Below are 26,513 nucleotides of genomic sequence, written 5' to 3'. Positions count from 1 at the left end.
CTTGTAACTTAATATCCACATATGCATCGGGAATCCACTTCTGTCGAAACTCCCTCAAAAAGTCTGACCAAGTAAGGACTGGAGGTTCTACCAGGCTGTGGGGGATGGTCTTCCACCATTCATATGCATCCCCTTGGAGAAGAGATACTGAATATTCAAATTTTAATTCTTCAGTACACTGCAGCTTCCTGAAAACCCGTTCCATTCTTTCCAACCACTATTCTGCCTCCAGTGGATCCACAGTGCCTTTAAACTCGGTGGCCCCAAATTTCATCAATTTTTCATATTGACGAGCTGAGGGCTGTGGTTGTGCTACAGGTACTTGCATCTGAGCTTGGGGTGGCACATTTCCTGCCATTTGCTGGAAAAACGCAGCCATCTGCTATACAAACTGAGCAGGGAACTGCGGTGCTGGAGTAGGAGCTGGAGTAGCGGACCCACTCACATTCTGGAGTGCTGGGGCTTCCCTTTGAACCTCAGCCTCAACAGATTGTTCTACGGAATGATCTTCTTCTTCCATTCCGTTTTCCCAAAATTTCTACTTCTTAAGATCAAACACAAGAGGTTGACCTCCGTTAGTGCATATTCATGATGTAAATATGTCATATGTATCAATTAAAGACACTTGAGCAGTTGTACTTATCAAAGAAATATTCACATAAATAGTCAAAATTTATTGAAAAACCATGCTCTGATACCACTAAAACATGTCACACCTTACTCCTCTATAAGGCATAACATGATCCCGTAGACTACCTAATGAACTACCGAACTTCACCTACCGATAACTCATTAAGTACCCTACAAGGGATTTTAAAACAATTTTCTTAGATTTGGAAGTGGTGAGCATTTTGATAAGAATTAAAATTATTTATTCAAAGCTTAAATACTAGTAAAAATTTTTATCTATTTTAATTTTTCCGTAAATTTTATAAAAATTTTGACGGAGTTCCGTTTGTATTTGGAGAAAATAGTTCTTCAAATACCTAAGAAAAATACTTCCAAAAATTTTTCACAACTCCCAACCACCAAATAATTTCAAGTCAACTCAATTCAATCCATTTCAAAAATAATTCCACAATCCAATCAAAGTTTATCATATCAAAATTTCTAATAACTTCATTCACAATGCATAAAGTATGAAATTCACAAACTACAAATCTTAATTTACAAAAAGAAGTTCCAAAAATAATATTATTACAATATATGACACAACTGTTCACTTTACATTGATACTTATGACATTACAGTATTTACATCAAAATAACCACAATAGTATAAAACAATACCTATACAAAAGGGATCAAGAAGTTCTTGTCAATCCCGCAGCTCACTCTGCTGCTTTCTCCTTGCTCTTATCTACGACAGTAAATTAAACTATTGCTGAGTATAAAAATACTCAGTGGTGTACAATAAAAATTTGAAATACAATACATAAATCATTCATTGCCAAAACACAATTTAAATATTTCTCAATCACATTACAAAAATTATCAAAGCTCATAATAACACAATTTAGTCAAATAATTTAAGAACACAGTGTTGCCAATTCATACACAACTTAAGTCATGACACAAAATTTCCGATCAATGCCACGTTGTACACCACGACAAAGCAATCTACAACCCCACTAATCGAAATCAATGAGGGAGGTGGCTAGCTAGCTAATGAGTACTCATCCGATTTACAATCTCAACTGGTAAACCAGAGAAGGAGGAAAGATAACCGATCTCACCCCATAAATGGAGGAGGAATAATAAGATACTGTCATGCTAAGTGTGAATCAAAAATCAATTTCAAACATTTTATTCAAATGATTCGTGAGAAATCCAATAAATTTCCAAAGTCATAATTTCATTCACAAGATGACAACACAATTCATAATTAACTTTAATTTTTCATAAATCACACTAAATCAATTTTTCAATGACAAAAGGCTCAAATAAGGTTTATTGTGCACAAACCTGACGTGAGTCACCTCTAGGCCTTGACTCAGTCTCTCAGAGCTTCCAAGTTTTTTTCAACTGAAACACACAGTTTCATAGTGTTTCAGTGCCATAACTTAGCATAAATCCAAAAATAAATTTAACTTCACTTTTATCTAGCTCTAATGTGTTAAACTCGACGTTCTCGAAATTTTTGTGTTTTGAGTTACTATTCACTACACTATTCAAGTCAAATTGTTGACTTTCTAAGGCTTAATAGGTATGGGAATTCCAACTTCACCCACATACCACATTTTGGTCACTAAACTTGTTGGTTTTGGTCATTTTCTCAACACTTAAGTCTTTTAGGCAAAATTGTCAATTTTCAGTTTTTGGTGTCTAGGTTGCACTGTTCCATTGGTCACTTTTCTGTTGGAATTTGGCAAAATTTCCTTCATAGAAAATGTTCCCTGTTGTCTTAAGTTTATTCTCCTTTTTGAATCACTCCAATTGGAGTTTTTTAGCTCAAGTTATAGCCAAAATACAGTTACTATTTATGCTGCAAATTTTTATTCTGGCAGATTTATTGATCCAATTTCGTTCAGCAATTTGGTCAAGTTAAGTCCATAATTTGGTCTAACTTTCTTCATATGAAATGTTTTACTATGCCTTAGGTTTCCATCAGTTCAAGAATCACCTAAATCAGAGTTTTCTAGAGAGAGTTATAGCCATTGAAACTTTACTGTTCATATGGTAAATCTGCAGTCTGTAGATTCAGTGGTCCAACTTTGCTCAGTAATTTTATTGGGTTAATAGCATAATTTGGGTTGGTGTTCTCCATGAAAGTTTTAGGTCTATATCTCATCTAACTACTGGTAAAAGTTCAGGTCATTTAGACCTGCCTAGCTCGAGTTATAGCCAAATGAACAAACACTGTTCATTTGGTCAGTTATACAGGGGTAGACTGTGATTTTTCAACTTTGGTCAATTTGTTCACTAGGTTTTGGTCACTTTTTGGGCATGCTTCCTAAATGAAAATTGTGTCATTTAGTGCCTATTTTCAGTCCCAATAGGTTCCATACCAATTGGACTTTTAAAATTTCATTTTTGATCCCTCAAAATTGATTTGGTCATGCTGCAGTAGCATAACCACACTCCCTCCGAATTTGACTTTAATTCCAACACTTCTAACACACTTAATTAGGTCAAAAATGACCATTTCTCACTTCACATTAGGTCAAAGACACCATTTACAAGTTTCTAATATTTTTTGTCTCTAAACCCTAATGTCCAAAACTCTAAGTTTGTCCAATCTTCACAATTCATGTAATCTAAATATACAATTCACATATATAACATCTATTCACCAAGATTTCATGTTTAACCTAACTAAATACCATCAAAACCTTAGGGTTCCATGGCTGCCACATTCTCTCTTCCCTTATTTAAGCATGATTTCCTTTATTTCTAATGCAATTTCACCACACATAAACTTAAATTCATGAATTTAATAAGAATCTAAACTTGAAATTGCACTTACCTCAATTTGAATTTGAATTCTTTAATTTCCCTCTTCTTTTCTTCTTTCTTTGATGACCAAGTTCCTTCTCAAATGACTAAATCAAGTTTTTGTGAAGCAAGTATGGAAGGATTTGAGGTTTAATGGTGGTTTCAAAGCTTGAAGACAAGCTTTAATGGAGTTTGTAATGGTGAGGGAGAGAGAAGAATGGGAGGCGACAACAAGGAAAAAAAAAAGATGACCAAATGAATTTTTTTTACTTCTTTTCTTTTTTTTTTTGTTTTTATCCTTATGGAAGATCCAAAAATCTAAATAAATAAATTAATTAATTATATTCTTTATGGCATCATGCATGAGGTCATGCATGATGTCATCACCTTTTGACTTTTCCATTTTCCATTTTCCTTTTTTTTTATTAGTTCTTTAATTTAATTATTGATTCTGAAATTTTCTTTTCTCCAATTTTATTTGACAGTTAGGTCAGGAGTCAGCTCTCGGGGTCAATTGACCAAATTGCCCCTCGCCGATTCATTCCGGTTTGCAATTAATTCTATATTTCTTTCGGCTTCTTGACCTAATTATTTGACTGGCTTAACAGTTCTTTTCCGTGATTTTCTCTTTTCCACTGTGTTTGTAATGGTCCTAAGGACCGCGGAGTCATATTTTACGGTTCAAAATTTGAGTTTAAAACGACTTCGCAGTCGTTCCCGAAAATGTCACCCATCGCTGTGACTCTCGGTTCGTTTAACTTCTTATGTTCTGTTTTTCTTATTTATACTTAACTAATTGACAATTGCTAATTATTTATGTTTATGGCTTATTTAGTTGTCTTAGATGTGGTTCTAATCTCCTTAATTGTCCGGACCAACATCAGTCACCGGAACAGTGAGATATACTAGGCTATACAAATAGGGGTGTTACAATATATATACATTGAATTCGGTGGATGAACAGGGACGGTCTCGGTGAACGTAGATGTATATATACATATATATAATATCTAAATTCAAGGTTATTATCTCACAGTACTCATGATCAATCAAATTTATTACCAATAGTCAAAGAGAAGAAAAATAAATTTTTAGAGTAGTTGTAACGATTTAAGGAGAAAAATAAAATCAAATTCACTCATTATTGAATAAAGAACGAGAATTTTTACCTTGAAAACAGAATCGAATGTGATCAATAGAGAAGAAAAAATTTAAGGATTCTCTGCGCACATCAGATTATAAATCGTAAATTATATATATATATATATATATATATATATATATATATATATATATATATATATATATATATATATATATATAAGATGATAAAAATACCCGTTGAGAGTATTTGGTAGAAAAAGGAGGTGACAAACAAGTTTTGAGAGCAAAGTTTAGCAGAATAGATGATTAGGGTATATATATTTCAAGAGTTCTATTAGGTGTAGAATGGGATAAAAGTTATTATTGAATTGGGTTGTTCAGATTATAGATATATATTTAATTTCAAAAAATAATATATATATATATATATATATATATATATATATATATATATATATATATATATATATATAAATAGGCCATTCAATAAAATATTCTTTATCTTATTTTATTTTATTCTAGATAAATATTTTAAATTATTGTTAGATAATTAGAATAAATAAATAGATAAATATTGGGTTCGCACATACTTCCTCCCTTAAAAGAAATTCGGTCCCCGAATTTAAAAAAACAAATTTCTAACCTAAAGAATCAAATAAGTGAGGATATTTAACTCGCATTTCATATTCTGCCTCCCATGTGGCCTCACTACTTGGGTGATTATGCCACAAGACTTTGACCAAAGCCACTTCCTTAGACCGGAGTTTCCTAATTTGTCGATCTAAAATCTTTACTGGTTGTTCCTCATATGACATATCATCCCTAAATTATATGGTCTGAGGTTGCAAAACATGAGATGGATCTGATACATACTTCCTAAGCATAGAAATATGGAAAACTGGATGTACATGTGCAAAACTAGGTGGAAGGGCTAAACGGTATGTAACTGCTCCAATCCTCTCCAAAATTTCAAATGGACCAACAAAACGAGGGCTAAGCTTCCCTTTCTTCCCAAACCTCATGATTCCTTTCATAAGAGAAACTCTCAGAAATACATGATCACCAACCATAAAGTTTACATCTTTACGCTTATGGTCAACATAACTTCTCTGTTGACTCTGAGCAGTCAAAAGTCTATCACGAATTAGCCGAATCTTCTCTGAAGTTAATTGTATAAACTCTGGTCTAGTAAGCCTTCTTTCTCCAACTTCATCCCAACAAATCGGTGACCTACATTTCGACCATATAATGCCTCATATGGAGCCATATCTATACTTGCCTGATAACTGTTATTATAAGCAAACTCCACTAAAGGCAGATGATGATCCCAACATCCACCAAAATCCATAATACATGCACGAAGCATGTCCTCTAACGTCTGTATGGTCCTTTCTGACTGTTTATCTGTTTGAGGGTGAAAAGCAGTACTAAAGTCTATTTGTGTTCCCAAAGCTTCTTGGAATTTCTTCCAAAATCGAGAAGTAAACCGAGTACCACAATCAGAGACAATGGAAACTGGAACACCATGAAGACTAACAATCTTGTCTATATACAACTGTGCAAGTTTAGCAAAGTCATATGTAGTGTTCACAGGAAGGAAATGAGCAGATTTTGTTAATCTGTCCACTATCACCCAAATTGCATTGTAACCACCTTGTGTACTAGGTAAACCCGCAATAAAGTCCATGGCAATATGCTCCCACTTCCACTCGGGAATAGGTAACGGGTGAAGTAACCCAGATGGTCTCTGATGTTCTACCTTAACCTGTTGACAAGTCAAACATTTGACAACAAAGTCTGCAACATCCCTCTTCATGCTACCCCACCAATAGTGCTCCCTTAAATCCCGGTACATCTTAGTTGAACCTGGGTGTACTGTGTAAGCAGAATGGTGTGCCTCCTCCATGATTTCTCTTCTCAACTCATCAACATTGGGGACACAAAGTCTAGTGCCATAACAAAGAACTCCATCATCATTTAACATGAACCCTTTAGCTTGGCCTTGATGAATACTATTTATAACCTCACTTAGCTGATAATCCCTTTTCTGCGCAGCCTTAATTCGATCAATCAAGATAGGCCTAACTCGAAAATGTGCCACGAATGATCCAGATACGATTTCAAACTCTACTCCCTGATCTAGCAACTCATGTAATTCACCAATTAGAGGCCTCCTATTGGTAGACATATGGGCTAAACTACCAGAAGACTTCCTACTTAGAGCATCAGCCACCACATTAGCTTTTCCAGGGTGATACTGTATGGTGCAATCATAATCCTTCAGCAATTCTATTCATCTCCTTTGCCGATGATTAAGATCACGTTGGTCAAAGATGTATTTGAGACTTTTGTGGTCAGTGAAGATTTCACAAGTCTCACCATACAGATAGTGCCTCCAGATTTTCAAAGCAAAAATTACTGCAGCCATTTTCAAATCATGAGTTGAGTAATTTTGCTTGTGCCTTTTCAACTAACGAGAAGCATATGTAATAACCCGTCCATGCTGCATTAAAACACATCCTAAACCAATCCTAGAAGATCACAATACACTGCATAACCCCTTGATCCAGACGGAAGAGCTAACACTGGTGCTGTAGTCAAATAAGTCTTAAGCTCCTGAAAACTTTTTTCACAAGCCTCAGACCACTGAAATTTAACATTCTTCTGTGCCAACTTAGTTAAAGGTGCTACAATACGAGAGAAGTCTTGAACAAATCGTCTATAACACCCTGCTAAACCCAAGAAACTATGAATCTCTGACACAGTTATTGGTCTAGGCCAATGAAGTACTGCCTCAACTTTCTTCTTATCAATACACACCCCATCCTTAAACGCTGTATGGCCTAGGAAGGTCACACTATCTAATAAGAACTCACATTTTGAGAACTTGGCATAAAGCTTGTGTTCCTGTAAGGTCTGAAGGACAATTCTCAAATGTTGCTCATGCTCCTCTTTACTCTTTGAGTACATTAGAATGTCATCGATGAACACTATAACAAATTGATCTAAGAAAGGCTTGAAAACTCTATTCATGAGATCCATAAAAGTGGCTGGAGTATTGGTAAGACCAAAAGGCATAACAAGAAATTCATAGTGTCCATACCTAGTCCTAAAGGAAGTCTTGAGTATGTCTTCTTTCTTGACCCTCAATTGATGATACCCAGATCGAAGATCAATTTTCGAAAAGCACTTTGCACCTTAAAGTTGGTCAAACAGGTCATCTATGCATGGAAGAGGGTATTTGTTACGCACAGTCACCTTATTCAATTGCCTATAATCAATGCACATTCTCAAAGACCCATCATTCTTCTGCACAAATAACACAGGAGCACCCCATGGAGAAACACTAGGGCGAATAAACCCCTTATCTAGTAGGTCCTGTAGCTGCTCCTTCAACTCCTTAAGTTCTGCAGCTGCCATACGACAAGGTGGCATAGGTATCGGCTCAATTCCAAGAATTAAGTCTATACCAAACTCTACCTCTCGCTCCGGGGCTAAACCTGATAAATCTTCTGGAAACACATCAGGAAACTCCTTAACCACTGCAACATTCTCCAAACCTGCACCTTCTACCTGAACGTCTCTAACATAAGCTAGATATCCCTTACACCTCTTCCACAATAATAGGCTAGCACTCACTGCTGAGATAAGATTACTAAAGGCTATACTGAGATCTCCCTGAAATTGAAATTCATCCTCCCCAGGAATTTTAAAGAATACAACTTTATTATGGCAATCTAATGAAATGTGATAAGTGGCTAACCAGTCGATGCCTAAAATCACATCAAACTCAAACATATCCAAAGAAACAAGATCTGTAGCTAATTCCCTATCTCCAATTTGAACTATACATCCCCTATACAATGTATCAGTGTCTATTGCATTACCTATAGGTGTTGATACAGATAAAGAATACTCTAACAAAGTAGGTAGTGTACTAAATCTCATGGAAAAGTATGGAGAAACAAAGGAATAGTTGTGCCCCAGTCTTAGCCATAGGCATTTGTTTAGATGTCTGATTAATAGTTTGAGGTGGTAGCTCCCTTGTTGGATCAAGGTTTGCACCATTAAGACCCTTGGCCTTAGCTCTCCTCTTACGTTTAACAGACCCAGGCACCTATTCATTTTAATAAACAAGTATTAAATCTGAAAATGTGAGCCAAATTAAGACAAATGAAAAAGTACGAAGGATGCAGATATCTAAAGCAATGATAAACTGAAAAGACGTTAAGGATCTTATGCTCCACAAATTTACTAGACCTCAACCAAGCTCTGATACCAACTTTGTCACAGCCCAAAATTTTGTGCTGTGACCAACACATAATATTCTTAAATCATGCAAGCCTTATCAGAGTATCTTAAATAAATATATTGTCACTTCCTAATCCCAAAACAAGTAAAATCTAAATAAACAAAATACTGAATAAACATCATAAATATCCCATAAGTAAACTGCTAAGTCTCTACAGATTTCAAATAAAAATTTAAACTCTTCAATAAGCTAAACTAATTATTAGCCTGATGAAACATGAATTTGGGCATACCATGAGAACAAATCAAAGATTGTCCCTCTCTAGAAAATGGACTGAATATTTGGATCAACTACAGAATTCTACTGATCTGAACCAGATAACAGACAGAAAAAACGTGGTTTGAGGTAATGCTCAGTGAATGATAATTATAGCACACAACGGAATAGGAATAGGCAGATGCTTGAATAATTTCACAGTAAAATTTCTATTCAATAAAATCATGCTAATGCTATCAAAATCATTAATAAAATAATTTCATATAATATATATATAAAAGAAATTCATTTAATAAAATTTTATGGTACAGTACACCAGGGTGATGATACCCCACATCACCAAAGGCCAGATGGTAAGCGCGCTATCAGATATTAGATACCTTCCTCCTTCTTCACAGATATCAATGCATATGATACTAATGCAAACCATAAAGTGCAATGATGCATGACTCAACAATGCAACCTAATACCGTGATAGTCCACACGGCGGGGCTAGATAGCAGATACAGATACTGGACACAGGTACCAATTCAAAACTGAAAATCAATTTGTACAAATCAATCAAAATCAATAAAAGATTTCAGATAGCAAATAACAACTGATAGTGCAATTCTAACAGTTTATTTCAATAATTTCAGATAGTCAATCAGATCAAATCAATATCAAATCAATTCAGTGTAATAAATTGATAAATTTTATAGTCAAATATCAATTAATATAAAGACATTAAAGGTCTGTTCCCGGGATCCTAATGGCTCTAATGCAGAGATAATTGATAAAATCAATTATTTAATCAAAATCGAAATAAAATTCAATAATAAAATAAAACTCTAGAAAATCGCATGTAAAATAATTGTTAAAATACTGATTTCAAATTTCATTTAATAACAATTTTAATGCTAAGGAATTTTAAAAGGGAGTAAAATGGTGCCATGTACTATAATTACCACTTACCTAGAACTTCTAAGATAATGATTATTTTCAATAGACGAGAGACAATTTCAACTGATAGATTGAATATTCGAATCTCCTACACACTCAAAATACAAAAGAGAAATATTAAATAACAATAAAATAAAATTATATATATATATATATATATATATATATATATATATAAGAGGGTCTTAAATAAATATCTATTGAAGTATAAATACCATTAGAAATATCAAAGAAAAATTAATTAATTAGTACAAAGAAAAGTGAGAAATCGAAAAAACGACAAAACTCGGTATTACCGAAAAATCGGGAATGCAACCCAAACAGGGGCATTGTGGTTATTTGACACCTCGAGTTGTCTTTGACCTAAATGTCCATTAAAAATACATGATATTACACTTGGAAAATGTCATGAAAAATTAAATTGGTGGTACATAGTTTAAGTAGCAAAAATTGGGAGCTTAATGTGAGAAATTGGGAATTTAAGATTAAACTAACATTAAATCTCACATAGTGCTCCACTAACTCACTTAAGTGGACCACTAAACCTTTATTTGGACAGAATATACTTCATCTTCCTCACCTCTCAAAGACCAGCCGAAATTGAAGAATGAATTCCTTTATGGCCGAAGTTGAAGAACCTTCATGCAAGCATGATCCAAGCCATTTTTCCACTAGCTCCCTTCACTAAAATTATTCTACACCACTTGGGCAGTAGATAGGCAGCAAGAAGATCAGGTTTTGGTGAAGTTTTGATGAGTTTTCAAAGTGGTAAGTAGGTATTTTTGATGCTTGCTTCATTAAAGTTTGTGTGGATATTATGGGTAGTTGAATTGTAGAAAGATTTTTGGAGTTTGATGTTTTAAGGGAGATGTTTATTTTTGGCAGCCATGGAAACTCCATAAGAACAGTTTATCCTTGCATGTAAATGGTAGATTAAAGTGTTGATGAAGTGTTTATGTGTGTAGGAATAAATTGGGTGATGTATACTAAATGCATGTGAATGTACACTTGACTTTGGAAGCTTGGAAAGCTAATTGAAGAAGATTACAATTCGGCAATTTGAAGTGTGGACCAAAAAAAATGTTGTTTCATGGTTTGGTTTATGGAATTTTATTGTTGAATTATGGTGCTTGTTATGGCAGCTTGTACATGTGTATAAAGGTTTGAGTTTGGACATGTAAATGAGCTAGGTTAGGTGGTTAAATTGTTTGTAATTTAAACTTGGAAAATTCTGGACTATAATGTGCATATTGAGTGTGGTTATAAGCTTCCAAAATGACCAACAATGTAAAGTAAAATGTGTTTATATTATGGCATAAACCAGAATTGGCATGAATGTGTAACTTGGTAAGTGTTAAATGTGTAGTTGATGAGTGATGAACAATGTGCAATAGGGCAGTGTGTGTTTTGGCTTAGAACCTTAAGTGTGTGGCTCCAATTGGTATGAGACCAATTGGAGGTGAAACTAGGCACAAAAAGTGCCAACTTTCATGAAGGAAGCTTACCAAAATTCTGCTTGGAAGGTAACTTGAAAAATGACCAAATCCGGATTAGTGCATTTAAGGCTTGAAAATTGACCATTTGGGCAGCAGTTAGTGTTTTTGCCATAACTCACTCAAAACAAGTCCAATTGACCTAAAATTTTTACCATGAATAGTTAAGATATTTATCTACAAGTCTTATGAAGACACCAAAGCCCAGAAATGACCATAAGCAAGTCAAATAGCTTGCACAAGTTCGGGTCCAAAAACTGACCGAACCAAAAGTGACCTAAAAATGACATAAAGTGACCATTTTGATACATTCTGACCAGCAATAGTAAAATGACCATAACTTGGTCTAGTAAACTCAGAATGACCTAAAATTTTTCCTCGCGTGCAATAAGACATAGATCTACAAGTTTGTAGTTTTGACTGAAACCCGAAAACCGAGGGAACTAGGTCATCCGACTAGGTCAAATTAGTATATCGGAATCTGACAAATTGCAATAAAACGCAATATACATGAAAATGAATTGAGTAATATATACCAACACTAAAAGGCTACAAATATGATATATTGGTAACATTAAAACCTAATTCACCTAGAATGCATCGAGGGTCGACATCTTAGGTTGACTAAGGAAATAATAGAATTCAATAAAATAATTATTGAACCTTATTGTTAGAGACAGTTTAAATGAGTACTGAGACACTTCAAATTATGTGTTTCAGTTAGCAACGACTCAGGGAAAGGGAAGGAAACACTGAGTCAGAGCCAAGAGGCACATATCAGAGGTTTGTGCACAATAGTTATTTCTTTTGAATTTTTCAATTAAAATAAATTATGATTATTTGTATGTTATTGTTTTAAATTGTGTTTGTGCACAATAATTTTGATTTCTTATTTTCTACTTAAAAATTTATTTGAACATTATAGTTTTAAATTGTGTCTGTGCACAATACTTTTTATATTCACTGCTTTTACCAAAAAATTTATTTGGAGAAATGAGTTATGAATAATTTTTTATTGTTTTGGCCTTGAGAATCTTATTTAGAAATTATTGTGTTGCCTACTTTGCAAATGGAAATTTTGAGATAAAATGTGATTTGGGAATTGTATGAAATATTGTGATTTGGAATTGTTTTGATTCACACATGGCATGACACTGTTATTATATTCCTCCCTCTTTGACTTATCAATCTGGGGTGAGTGTGATTATGTTCCTCCCTCTTTGACTTGTCAGTCTGAGGTGAGTGTGGATGAGTACTCATTATCTAGCTAGCTTCCTCTCTCATTGATTTCGATTATTACGGTGAGTGTGTCTTGTCGTGGTGTACAACACGACATGTGCGGAAAAATTGTGTCATGGCCTAAATTGTGTTATCAATTGGTAATACTGTGTTATTCAGTTATTTGATCAAATTGTGTTATTGATTGGCAACACTGTATTATTCAGTTATTTGATCAAATGGTGTTATTGATTGGCAAAACTGTATTATTCAGTTATTTGATCAAATGGTATTATTGATTGGCAAAACTGTGTTATTCAATTGTTTGATCAAATTTGTGTTATATGAACTTTGTAGATTGTGAAATGGAATTGTGAACTATTTGATTTGTGAATTGTCAATAAAAGAATTATATATCACATTTCAAATTGTTATTGTGCACCACTGAGTAAATTTTACTCAGCGATAGCTTTTCATTGCTGTCGCAGGTAGACAGACTGACAGGGCAGCAAACTAGGCTGCTAATGCTATATTGAGAGTTTATCGGGTATATTGAGTATATCATATTTTGCATTTTGTATTGTAATGTATGTTCACTGTATGTATATAGTGTTCTTGGTTTTGAGCAGTTGTAAATTAAAATTGTACATTGAAGTTGTAAAATAAGTTGTAAATTATTTTGGCTTGTAAAATTTGTGATCTATTTCTTTTATCTCAGCCTTTGAAATTACTGAAAAATTAATGTGGATTTGAGTTGAGAAACATATTGAGTTGATTAAATGTTGGAGTTTGAGATTGAGAAATATATTTGAAGTGCTTTTTACAGGTTTTTGAAGAACTGTTTTATTCCAAAATACAGATGGCACTCTGCTAAAATTTTTACAGAAATTACTAATAATTCAAATGTGTTAGCTGTTTCACTTCAGTTCAAAAGAAAAAAATTTTAACACCTATAAATAGAAGTAAGAAAAGTTTTAAAATCTCTTGTAGTGTATTTAATGGGTTATCAGTAGACGAAGTTGGTAATTCATTAGGTATACTACAGGATCATGTTATGCCTTACAGAGGAGTAGGGTGTGACAATAGACACCCAAGTGGGGAGTCCAGCACTGAAGTACATCCCTACTGTATGTGACTTTTCAGATGTGTTTCCTGATGAATTGCCAGGATTACCTCCAGAAAGAGAGGTGCAGTTTGAGATTGATGTTATGCCTGGTGTGGACCCAATCTCCATAACGCCATATAGAATTGCACCTACAGAATTGAAGGAGTTGAAAGTGCAGTGCAAGAACTACTTGACAAGGGCTTTATCTGCCCCAGTGTATCACCTTGGGGAGTGCTAGTGTTGTTGGTTAAGAAGAAAGATGGCACTCTCCGCTTATGTATTGATTATCGACAGTTGAATAAGGTGACAATAAAGAATAGATATCCATTGCCCCGCATTGATGACTTATTTGATCAGTTGAGGGGTGCAGCTGTGTTCTCCAAAATTGACCTGAGATCAGGTTATTATCAGCTAAAAGTACAAGAGCAGAGTATTCCTAAAACTACCTTCAGAACCCACTATGGCCATTATGAGTTCTTGGTTATGCCATTCGGGTTAACTAATGCTCCAGCTGCTTTTATGGATCTGATGAATACTATCTTCAGACCATACCTCGATCAGTTTGTTGTGGTATTCATTGATGATATATTGGTCTATTCGAGGAGTGCAGAAGAGCATGATAGACATATACGGATTGTACTACAGACTTTGAGGGAGAAACAACTATATGCCAAATTGTCAAAATGTGAATTTTGGCTGAAGGAGATATCCTTTTTGGGGCACATAGTATCAGCAGAGGGTATCAAGGTAGATCCAAGTAAGATTGAAGCTGTCCTTAATTGGAGGCCACCCAGAAATATCACGGAGATTCACAATTTTCTGGGTTTAGCTGGATACTACCGTAGATTTGTGAAGGGATTTTCTATGTTGGCATCTCCATTGACCAAGCTGCTGAGGAAAGATGTGAAATTTCAGTGGACGGATAAATGCCAGCAGAGTTTTGATGAATTGAAGAAATGTTTGGTGAAGCTCATCCGACTTTACCTACTCCGGGTAAAGAATACACAGTTTATAGTGATGCTTCTCACAATGAGTTAGGCTGTGTATTGATGCAAGATCGAAATGTCATTACATATGCATCACGCCAGCTAAAACCGCATGAGAGGAATTATCCGACACATGATTTGGGGCTTGCAGCTATTGTGTTTGCTCTTAAGATCTGGAGGCATTATTTGTATGGGGAGAAATGCTACATCTACACAGATCATAAGAGTTTGAAGTATTTGGGCACCCAGAAAGAGTTGAATTTGAGATAGAGGAGATGGTTAGAGTTAATAAAAGACTATGATTGTCTGATAGACTATCAGCCAGGGAAAGCTAATGTTGTGGCTGACGCCTTAAGTCGCAAGACTATGGCAAGTCTACGGGTTACTCCTTTATCTATGGTACATGAGTTGAGATCATTACATGCCAGCTTAGAGATTAATGATGAGGGGTAGACAGCAGTTGCATGGCATATACAACCAGTGTTAATTGATCAAATCAGAATGGCTGCTCAGAATGATGAAAGGTATCAGAAGCTATTGGAAGAAGTCCGACAGGGCAAGAAACCAGAATTCTCAATAAGAGATGACGGTCTACTGCTACACCAGGGCAGAATGTGTGTTCCTAATGATGTCAATTTGAGGTAAATCATTTTGAAGGAAGCACATGAGTCTCCTTTTGCCATGCACCCTGGTGGTACAAAAATGTATAGAGGGCTAAAGGAGCATTACTGGTGGATGGGTATGAAAAGAGATGTGGCAGAGTTTGTTTCTAAATGCCTAACTTGTCAACAAGTGAAGGCAGAGCATCAAGTACTCACTGGGTTGTTACATCCACTACCAGTACCAGAATGGAATGGGAGAGAATAACGATGGATTTTGTGATGGGACTTCCGAGGACACAGAAGAGTCATGATGCAATATGGGTCATTGTTGACAAACTAACCAAGTCTGCTCATTTTCTGCCAGTTCGGATGGACTATAGTTTAGAAAGATTGGCCAAGTTGTACGTTGATGAGATAGTGAGACTGCATGGAGTGCCAGTATCCATCGTATCAGACAGAGATCCTAGGTTCACTTCTAGATTCTGGGGTAGTCTTCAGAGAGCCCTAGGAACTAGATTGAACTTCAGTACTGCATTCCACCCATAGACAGATGGTCAATCTGAGAGGGTAATTCAGATCTTGGAGGACATGCTACGGGCTTGTGTGATTGAATTTGAGGGCAGTTGGGACACACACTTGCCTTTGATTGAGTTTGCTTACAACAACAGCTACCAATCAAGCATTGGGATGCCTCCATATGAAGCTTTGTATGGTAGAAAATGTAGAACCCCATTATGTTGGGATGACATGGGTGAAAGAAAGATGATTGGACCCGAAATTGTTCAACAAACTGAAGAGAAAATCAGGGTAATCAGAGATCAACTTAAGACTGCATCAGACCGTCAGAAGTCCTACATTGATTTAAAGAGAAGAGATATTGAGTATGTAGTGGGTGAGAAAGTATTCCTCATGGTTTTTCCTTGGAAGAGAATTATGAGATTCGGCAGAAAGGGGAAACTGAGTCCTCGTTTCATTGGGCCATATGAGGTTCTGGAAAGAGTGGGTCCTTTGGTATATCGGTTAGCACTACCTCCAGAACTAGAGAAGATACATAAGGTCTTTCATGTGTCTATGTTGAGGAGGTATTGATCAGACCCATCTAATATACTACCAGTAGAAGAAATTGAAGTGAATCCAGACCTCACATACAAGGAAGAACCCATGGAGATTTTGGCTTATGAGGTGAAGCAGCTACGGAACAAGCAGATACCGTTAGTAAAAGTGCTGTGGAACCATCATTCGGGCTAAGAAACTACTTGGGAACGAGAGGAGGACATGAAAAGACAGCAACCACAGCTGTTCAGAAATTGATACCAGGTAAAAATTTCGAGACGAAATTTATTTTAAGGGGGGGAGAATTGTAACACCCCTATTTGTATAACCTGGTACATTTCACTATTCCGGTAACTGGAGTCGGTCCGGATAATTAAGGGGATTAGAACCACACTTAAGACAACTAGATAAGCCCTGAACACAAATAATTAGTAATTGCCAATTAGTTAAATATAAATGAGAAAAACAGAACATAAGAAGTTAAATGAGCCGAGAGTCACAGCGATGGGTGACCTTCTCAGGAAGGATTGTGAAGTCGATTTAAACTCAAATTTCGAACCGTAAAATGTGACGCCGCGGTCCTTAAGACTATTACAAACACAGTGGAAAAGAGAAAATCACGAAAAAGAACTGTTAAGCCAGTCAAATAATTAGGTCAGGGAGCTGGAAGAAATATTGAATTATTTACAAATCGGGTTGAACCGGCGAGGGGCAATTTGGTCAATTAACCCCGAGAGCTTACTCCTGACCTAATTGTCAAATAAAATCAGAGAAAAGAAAATTTCAGGATCAAAAATTAAATTAAAGAACTAATGAAAAAATAAAAAATAAAAAAAAGGAAAAGAAAAAGGTTATTACATCATGGGTGATATCAATGATGATGTCATAATTAAAATTATTTTTCCTACCAAATTTGACTAAGTTAAAAATCTCTTAAGTAAGACAAAAATAACATAAAAAAATAAAAGAAGTCACTCTCATCTTCTCTCCCAACCAAGCTGGCCACTCTTCCCTCTCCCTCAAACCACCATTGTTACACCATAAAGCTTGAATCCAAGCTTTCTTTCAACTATTTAAACCTATTTTGACCCTAACTTAACTTATTAGAACTTGATTTAGTCACTTGAGAAGAAGATTGATCACTAAAGAAAGAAGAAAAGAAGAAGGAAATTGAAGAATTACCATCCAAGTTGAGGTTAGTGATTTAAGTTGCAAAATTTAATTTATTAGTTGTGTTTATAGGTTAACTAACTTAGAAATAAACTTAAAATGAAATAAAAACAATTGTGAAGGACCAAGTTGAATTTCGGTCAACTAGGGTTTTGATATATGTATGCATGAATTTGGTGGATTTAAAAGTGTATGTGAGCTTGATTGTGTTGAATGATTATGATTAAATGCCTTGAATTAGTTAAATGCAATGAATTGGTGAACTAGGGTTTTGGACACTTAGGGTTGAGAAGAAAAAATTTGGAGAAATGGTGAAATGATGTGTTTGACCTAGTTTGAATTGAGAAATAGTCATTTGTGACCAAATGAAGTGTGTTGGAAGTGTTTGAATTGAGGTTAAATTCGGATTGAATGTGGTCATGCTGCTGGCAGCAGGACCAAGGTCCCTTTAAGGGATCAAAACTGAAAATTTACAAGTCCAATTGGTATGAGACCAATTGGGAATGAAAATTGACACAAAATGACACAATTTTCATTTAGGAATCATGCCCAAAAAGTGACCAAAACCTAGTGAACAAATTGACCAAATCCGGATTTTCTCAGTCTGACCTGTACAAAAATAACCAAATGAACAGTGTTTGTTCATTTAGCCATAACTTGAGCTAGGCAGGTCTAAATGACCTGAAATTTTACCAGTGGACAGTTGAGATATAGACCTAAAACTTTCATGAAGAACACAAACCCAAATTATGTCATTAACCAAGTCATTTGGCCACCCAAAGTTGGTAACCTAAAGCTGCCAGAACTAGAATTTGCCCAGAAATCTGGGTTAAGTCCAATCCGGCAGCCATGATTCAAATGACTATAACTTGAGCTACAAAACTCCAATTGGAGTGATCCAAAAAGGAGAATAAAGTTAAGACAATAGGGAACATTTTCTATGAAGGAAGTTCTGCCAAATTCTGACAGAAAAATGACCAATGAAACAGTGCAACTTAAGACACCAAAACTGAAAATTTGCAAATTTGCCTAAAAGACTTAGAATTTGATTAAACAACCAAAACCAACAAATTTAGTGACCAAAATGTGGTATGGGGGTGAAGTTGGAATTCCCATACCTATTAAGCCTTAGAAAGTCAACAAATTGACTTGAATAGTGTAGTGAATAGTAACCCCGAAACATAAAATTTAAAGAACGTCAAGTTTAGCACATTAGAGCTAGGTAAAAGTAAATTTAAATTTATTTTTGGATTTATGCTAAGTTATGATACTAAAACACTGTGAAAATGTGTGTTTCAGTGGAAAAGAACACCGGGAAAGAACCCGAGGAATCGAGTCAAGGCCAAGAGGCGACTCGCTTAAGGTTTGTGCACAACATAAAATTTCTGTAAATTTCTTCTGCATATTGTTTTGAATAATTTGAAATATTGAATTGTGACATCATTGTGGTGAAATATTTATTATGCTTTTGATTTAAATTGTTGAAAGTTATTTGTGTATATTTGAGATGGCATAAATGTTTAGTAAATTATTAAGATAAGTTTTGAAACCACAGTGTCATGACCATATATTTGAACACCTCACTAGCATGACTAGTGGCGGTAATCAGTTTCGAATTTTGATTCCTTCTTTGGCTGAAGTGTTGAGGTGTATGCCAGTAGAAGAAGAAATTTAATGGATATCCATATATTTGAGCTAGCTAGCCTTGTGATGTGACTTCTCCTTAGCCTCTGGCTATTGAGATTATATTTGTTTCGAATGGCATGATATAACTGTGGGTTTTATGAAATGTGTTTTGATACTTTGAAATGCAATTGTTTGGATTAAAATCTCATAATTCATGTTTTGTATTTAATTCGCATGTTAAGTCTAATTTTTGGATAAATATGATTTAAACTCTGCATAAAAATTATTTCAGTATGTTGTGCACCACTGAATCCTAGTACTCAGCGATGGCTGTTATTGCTGTCGCAGATTTAGAGACTAGAGGAGCAGCAGAGTGAGCTGCTGAGAATTGTGGAGTGACTTACCTTGAAGTTATATCGGGTATACGTTATACCCTAACTATAAATATTTATTTTGATGTATATAATGCACGCAAATGTATGGACATGTAAAATTGGTCTTGAGCAGCTTGTACAAAATTTGTATAAAGTTTGTAATAAATTTTAGTTTGGATTTTCCTAATGTAGATTTTTAGTATGATGTGTATATAAATTATTTTGTCTTCAATGAAATATGAATAGAAATATTTTATTTTAATTTGAATGAAATTGATTGATAGTATTTTGATGATTACTGAATTTTGGAAATTTGAGAAATGATGATTGTTGAATTTTGAAACTTGAGAAATTGGTTGGGATTGTTGTGAAGTTGTGGAAATTGTTGAGATAAATTATTAGAAGTGTTTTTTATAGGTATTTGAAGAACTGTTTTCTCAAAATATAGACGGCACTCTGCCGAAATTTTTATAAAATTTACGGAAAAATAAAATGGGCCAAAAATTTTAACTAATTTTCAACTTTGAATAAATGATTTTAATACCTATTAGAAAATGCTCACCACTTATAAAAAAAAGAAAATTGTTGTAAAATACTTTGTAGGGTACTTAATGAGTTATCGATAGGTGAAGTTCGGTAGTTCATTAGGTATTCTATGGGATCATGTTATGCCTTACAGAGGGGTAAGGTGTGACAGAGATCGGCTGCAAGATCAACACCAGTTGAAACTCCATCATCCTCGTACAATGAGAGGTGCATCCTCTTCTCAAGTTGATGATGATGAAGAGGAGGAAGAATTTGCGATGGCCGTTGTTGAAAATAAAGATGATTTTGGAAATCTTGATGATGAGTAGTTTTAGTTATAAGTTTTTTATGTACTTCTTGCTTTTTGTTTATTATGACTTACAACTTATTTTTATGTATTAAAGTCTGAACTTCTATAATTTATCTATTATATGACTTATGACTTGTTTCTAATTTTTTATTTATTATGTATAATTTTACAGCATCACTTTTATCATATACATTTGCTGAAAATTCAGGTATGAACTATTTCTTTTTTTAACATCTCTTATTATTATGTGTATTTTTACTTATGCTATATATTTTAATTTTACAGTCTCATACTTTCACTTGTATCTTATACTTAAGCTGGAAATACAGGTATGCACTATTTTTAATTTCTCTTCTTTTAGATATAAACATAGTGTAAATAATATTTTTTTTTCTTTTTAATATGTTTTTTTACGCCTTGCTTCAAAAAGGCCCTCGCCTCGCCTCTCTCCTCTTGCCTCTCGCCTAAGGCCATAGAGTACTCTATTGTCTTAGTGTCGCCTTTCACCTTGATAACACTGGCAGAAATGGAATAGGAAAACCCATAGAAGCAAAATCTATAAGCATAATACAGAAAGTAGACAGTAAAATCACTTCTGATAACCAGGAAAAGTAAAGAAAAATTTACTTATATATATGCACAAACTGAACTCTATCAAGGACAACAAATAATTATAGCAATTATTCCATTATAAGAATATACCTCGTCCAGTTGCTTGGATGAAAACACCATATAATGCTCAAAAGCCTCATCATCCCTAGCAAGTAGATGAGCATATCTACCACAAATATGAATTTTTGATCAGGATAAATAAAAGCGGGGAGAAAATTTTGGGGTGGGGGGGGATCAACCGATCAAGTGAATAACTATGCATATATAATTCTTAAGGGTGAAGCTATTACTATAGCCACTTGGCAGTCCACACATACCATAATAAGCATAACTTTATTGACAAAAAATGCCCTTAAATTTCTACTCTGTACTTTAAATCCTAAACTATAATTCTCAGCCAGCTCCTCTTATGTTATTCCAGTATTAGCAATCACCATTGGTAGCAATTAGGTTAATGCACAGAGTGGAGTTCTGCTTTAAGAGTTTTCAGTAAGTTATTCCCTGGTACCTAACCAGATTTTTAGAGCTTTACTATGTTGACCTTTTCTTTTCATCTATTTATCAATATTTTATTCAGAAAAGGATATTTCGTTCCCGTAACTGTACCTAGCACTTCTTAGTCTTCCATCAACAAATTTTTCTTTTATCAATATAACTTGTTAAAAAAAGGTAGGAGCAGCTTTTAGTAAAGACTCTCTCTATACTCACGGATGCAGTTTCAGCCTTTAAGATTTTGAATTATTGGTTATCACTTTTTTCATATTCAAACTGTCCTTGACTTCTTTGATACTTTCACCATTTTAAATGCAAGAACAGGGTAATAGGGTCACAATAACACCATTTGCCAACACCTATTGACAAGTAATAGCCATATAAATATTTCAAATTAATATTAGATGGTAGCATTCATGAACACATATGGCACATTTTGTCTGGAACAAATAGTATTAGTAACTACAGAAGTCCCTTTAATTAAAACAATAAGATAGCATCAATATCAATACAAGCCAATATAATACCATGTCAATCAAGTTAACATTGCAAATCTTCATATTACAATGCAATAATAGAATATTTTTTCACCATATGAAACTGAATTCTAATTTCAAAGTCTGGTGCAGTCCGTTAAAACAGATAACATACATATGAGTTCTTAATTCACAACCATGGCAAATTAAGAATTTCACACCTTCAATCCGGCCTAAACTACATGTTCAAATCATGAAGCTATCAGCTCAGTTAAAGCATTGCTAACAACTAAAAGTTCCTGAAACCTCAAATGAAAAAAATATAAAAGAAATTGAAGCATGTAAATCGAAGCAATAAAAATAATCACTATGCAACAAGACAAAATAGCTTGAGAAGACCACTCACATGCTATCAGGATCAATGAATTCCTCCGTCACCAACAAAGCGGTAAGCTTATAGAGCCCAAATGGTACAGGACTATTTACTTCAATTCTCTAAATTTGTGATGCATGAGACTGAAAATAAAATACAAGTGTCAGCAAACGAATGGTTTGTTATAATTTGAATATAAACCAAATATAGATGAATATAAACCAAATATAGATGCCAATGTCCTTAACTATAATTTAGCACACCTTGGGAAAGATAGGAATCAACCCCAAAAAGATAATGTTGTCAGGCTAAAGTTCAAAAAACTCTAAAACCTGATTGTTAGAACAATGGGAACCGGGAATTAACCATGGATAATCAAAGCTCTGAAACTGAAATAATAATAATAATAATAATAATAATAATAATAATAATAATAATAATAATAATAATAATAATAATTATTATTATTATTATTATTATTATTATTATTATTATTATTATTATTATAAAAGAATAAAAAGACAACTTACGATATCAAAAACACGGTTGGGGTCGAGATCAAAAAGCCCAATTAATGACTACAGAGGTTGCATTAATCAGAAGAGAGAGTGAAAGGAATAAGATAGAAGACATGCTGGGCAAAAAATGAAGCTCAACTCAAAACCTCAAAGATGCCTATTGTTGCTGCTGATGCATTTTCAGTTGTATCTTCATAACCTCAACATAAAAGGGTAACCTGCAGAAAAACTAAATTCTGTTGGTTACATGCAATTTTATGTTTTATTTATGGCTAATGAAAACATCTATTACAATTTTCTGTCACGTCAATGTGCTGTTCAAAATAAAATTACATAAGAATCTTAATAAAGAAAGTTTCAGAACTATAAATGCCTTGTAAACTATATAACATTTTTTGGAAAAATGCAATAATAGAGTTCACAATTGCAGCACAATATTAAAAATGAAAAGCAGTGATATTTAGCATGTTGCAACATGTTACTTCCAAGATAGGGAAAATAATAATAATAATAATAATAATAATAATAATAATAATAATAATAATAATAATAATAATAATAATAATAATAAATTAACTAAAAAACCTTGCACCATAACAGTAATAGTCGGCAATCTAATAACTAATTCAGTTAGAGAAAAAAAAAATCTAATAACTAATTCAGACACCAAAAAGATACATTTAAAGCAAGTATGTCTTGAAAAGATACAAAAGAGATGAGAGAAAGAGGGAAGGGGGAGAGAGATTTCTGATCAGAGATCTCCATAATAATTAGACAAGATAGTAAGGAAAAAGTTGAGACCATAATATAGGAATCCTTTCAGATATAATTCTAAGTCAGGTAGAATGGAAGAAAATGATCCATACAGCCTAGCTAGGCTAGGATTAAGGTTTACTCAGGTTTTTGGAAACTAAAGGAATTAAAAAACTTGGCCAAATTTCTCAAAACTTTTGTGTTCTTATTTTCTAGATTTATAGTCATATAGAGGCTGCTACAAGTCAGAAACAAAGCCTTTAGTTAACAATGCTTTTATTTTACATTATAATATTATGTATAAAGCCAGCCCCAACTAGTTTGGAATTAAGGCTTAATTGTTGTTGCTTTATAATATTAGATCTATGGCTAAAAATGTGAAGAAAAGTAAGCTTCTACTTCAAGCACCCAATTTTTATATGGGAAAAGAGAAAATTCAATAATCTCCAGCAAGAAAACAAATTCTGATGTTAAAAAGATAAGCACACAACCACACACATATTAAAATAAATCTATTATAAGTAACTAGGAAAATTTTCAAATAGAAAAAATTATCATACCAGTTTGGCATAACCCTCACTTTCTTCTCGGAGAAGGTTAAATTTTGTTTACTGATAAAGAAGATGAGTGTTTACACGAACCTGAAACCAATATCGAAGTATGTCAATTGCATGAAGGGATTGGATTTTAATCCAATTTGATAGTAAGCCATATGTATCGCTGTGTGTATCATCAAACTCAAAAAAAAAAAAAAAAAAAGAGGTGATCTTGTTACATCAGCTCCTCCTTAATATAATGAACAACTCCAGCACTCACTTGTAGAACCAGGCTCTCTTTTTAAAGATTGTGCACTCAATTTATATTGAGCTACAAGAATCACCATAAATATTAACTTCATCAAATTACAATTGTAACAGTACAACATTCACTAGAAGAGACAGCTTTAGCACCACAAGCTGAATATGAAACAATATCAAGGTACTAACCATAACAAAGTTCAATCACTCAGGAACTTGATACAAGATTCCATCATCCATATCTCAAAACTCATATTTCCTCAGTGACACACTATCACCACTTGCTATTAACTAGCTTTGGAGTGCTTTACAAAGACTTCAAATAAAAACCTAAAGCCCATAATCATAGTTAGCTAGAGACGCTGGCAAAAGACTCAAAACCTTCAAGAATGTGGGGCTCAATCTACAGAGGTAGTGTTAGTTCATCTAGTGATTTATTCTAAAATTCATGCTTTTCTCATTCTATCAATAGACCAATATGCCATACTTAGGAGGCATTTAATTCACAAATTCCAACTTACTTTTTGGTATCCTAGCAATGTGAAGCATAGCTATAAGATTCCTACGAATGATTTATTAACAATTTTTTGTTGAAAATAAAATATTATTAGGGATGCATCATTTGAATCACAAAGGTATTAAAGAAAGATTACTATTATAACCTTAAGTACAAAGTGGTCAAATGTTTTTTAAAGTAATATTTGCATTGCTTTTGATTATTATGGAAAATAAAAATACACATTCTTCTAATATCATGAACTTTTCTATATTCAATTTCTTTTTGTCAAAGCCAAACAAGTATTCTTCAATAGGTCACACAGGAATCCAGTTAGATTTTGACAGTACAATTTTGGGAGATATTACACTTCAATAGGGGGAAAACTTGCATTACACATGAACATTAGTGATTATTCTTCTTGAAATGATACTTTTATCCAGAGAATATAATATAAGGGAGTGTTTGTCCTACCACAATATTCAATTGCTAAGCATCCAGATATTTGAGATTACACTCATTAAACTCCATGTTCATTCCTTTTGGGGAGAATGGAGGTTTCATGGAAGTTGGACTGTGATGTAATATTCTAGGTAATTTTATATTACTATGTAAACCAAACATGGTAATATCATATTATAATCCATATCACCCCCACACTGTGAATCTTAGTCGGACATCAGAGATAAATAGGGGTATCAAATAAATAAAGACCACAATAGGGAGTTTTCAAACTTTTGAAATCAGCACAAGAATTCGGTAAGAATGACACTCAAAAGTTAACATTAGTTATAAATCTAAAATCAAAATACCTCCTTGCCTTTTAAATCCTGAGCCTTTTATCTTTATCATTTCAGCCTCCTAAAGAAATTCCTCCTACAAAGTGAGAAAGGTTCATTGTAAACATTCTTTCTTTTCCCTTTCATTCAGCATAATGGTAAAGCATCAAGCATATAAAGATCAAGAGGTCAAGCAAGTATGACCAGAACCCCAATAGCAAAATTCTCTCAAACAACTGAGTACTCACCTCACAACGCTCTAGGAAAAGCCTCATGGGACCAACATAGATTCCACCAGCCACTTTGCCTCCAAAGAATGAAAAGGGGCTCAATTTTAGACAATAATCACACATCAATATTCAAAAGGAAAAAATTATCTACGAATCAAAAATAAAATAAAGGAGTAGCTACATAAAATCTTATTCCAATCATTTAGCATTAAACAAGCTATCCACACTTCATACATATTTTCTATAAAGATGCATGTCTGATATACGGATATAGAAAGACTACAAGAACAAAAATGTCATGTTGACACTGACATAATAAAAAGACTATAAAAACAAAAAGTACCACCATCCAAGCCACCAAGCTTCACACTTCTTAAAGAGGTTTTCTCCTTAAAGAACATCATCTAATAATATGAATATTCAATTAAGAAGAAATATATGTAAACAACAGACATCATTAGATGCTAAGATCAATATCAACTACATGGTTTCATATAACGGCCATTACATTTATAGG

The 26,513-nt window shown here is 34.0% G+C and overlaps 1 pseudogene; it reads right to left on the bottom strand.

Annotated features, from left to right (window-relative positions):
* The window catches only part of LOC131168978 (THO complex subunit 2-like), a 75,181-nt pseudogene that overhangs the window by 43,793 nt on the left and 4,875 nt on the right, over positions 1 to 26,513 (bottom strand).

Source organism: Hevea brasiliensis, chromosome 15 (genome assembly GCF_030052815.1).
Source record: "Hevea brasiliensis isolate MT/VB/25A 57/8 chromosome 15, ASM3005281v1, whole genome shotgun sequence".
NCBI classification, from domain to species: domain Eukaryota; kingdom Viridiplantae; phylum Streptophyta; class Magnoliopsida; order Malpighiales; family Euphorbiaceae; genus Hevea; species Hevea brasiliensis.
The sequence above is the reverse complement of the archived record's forward strand: the minus strand, read 5'-3'. Positions and strand labels throughout refer to the sequence as shown.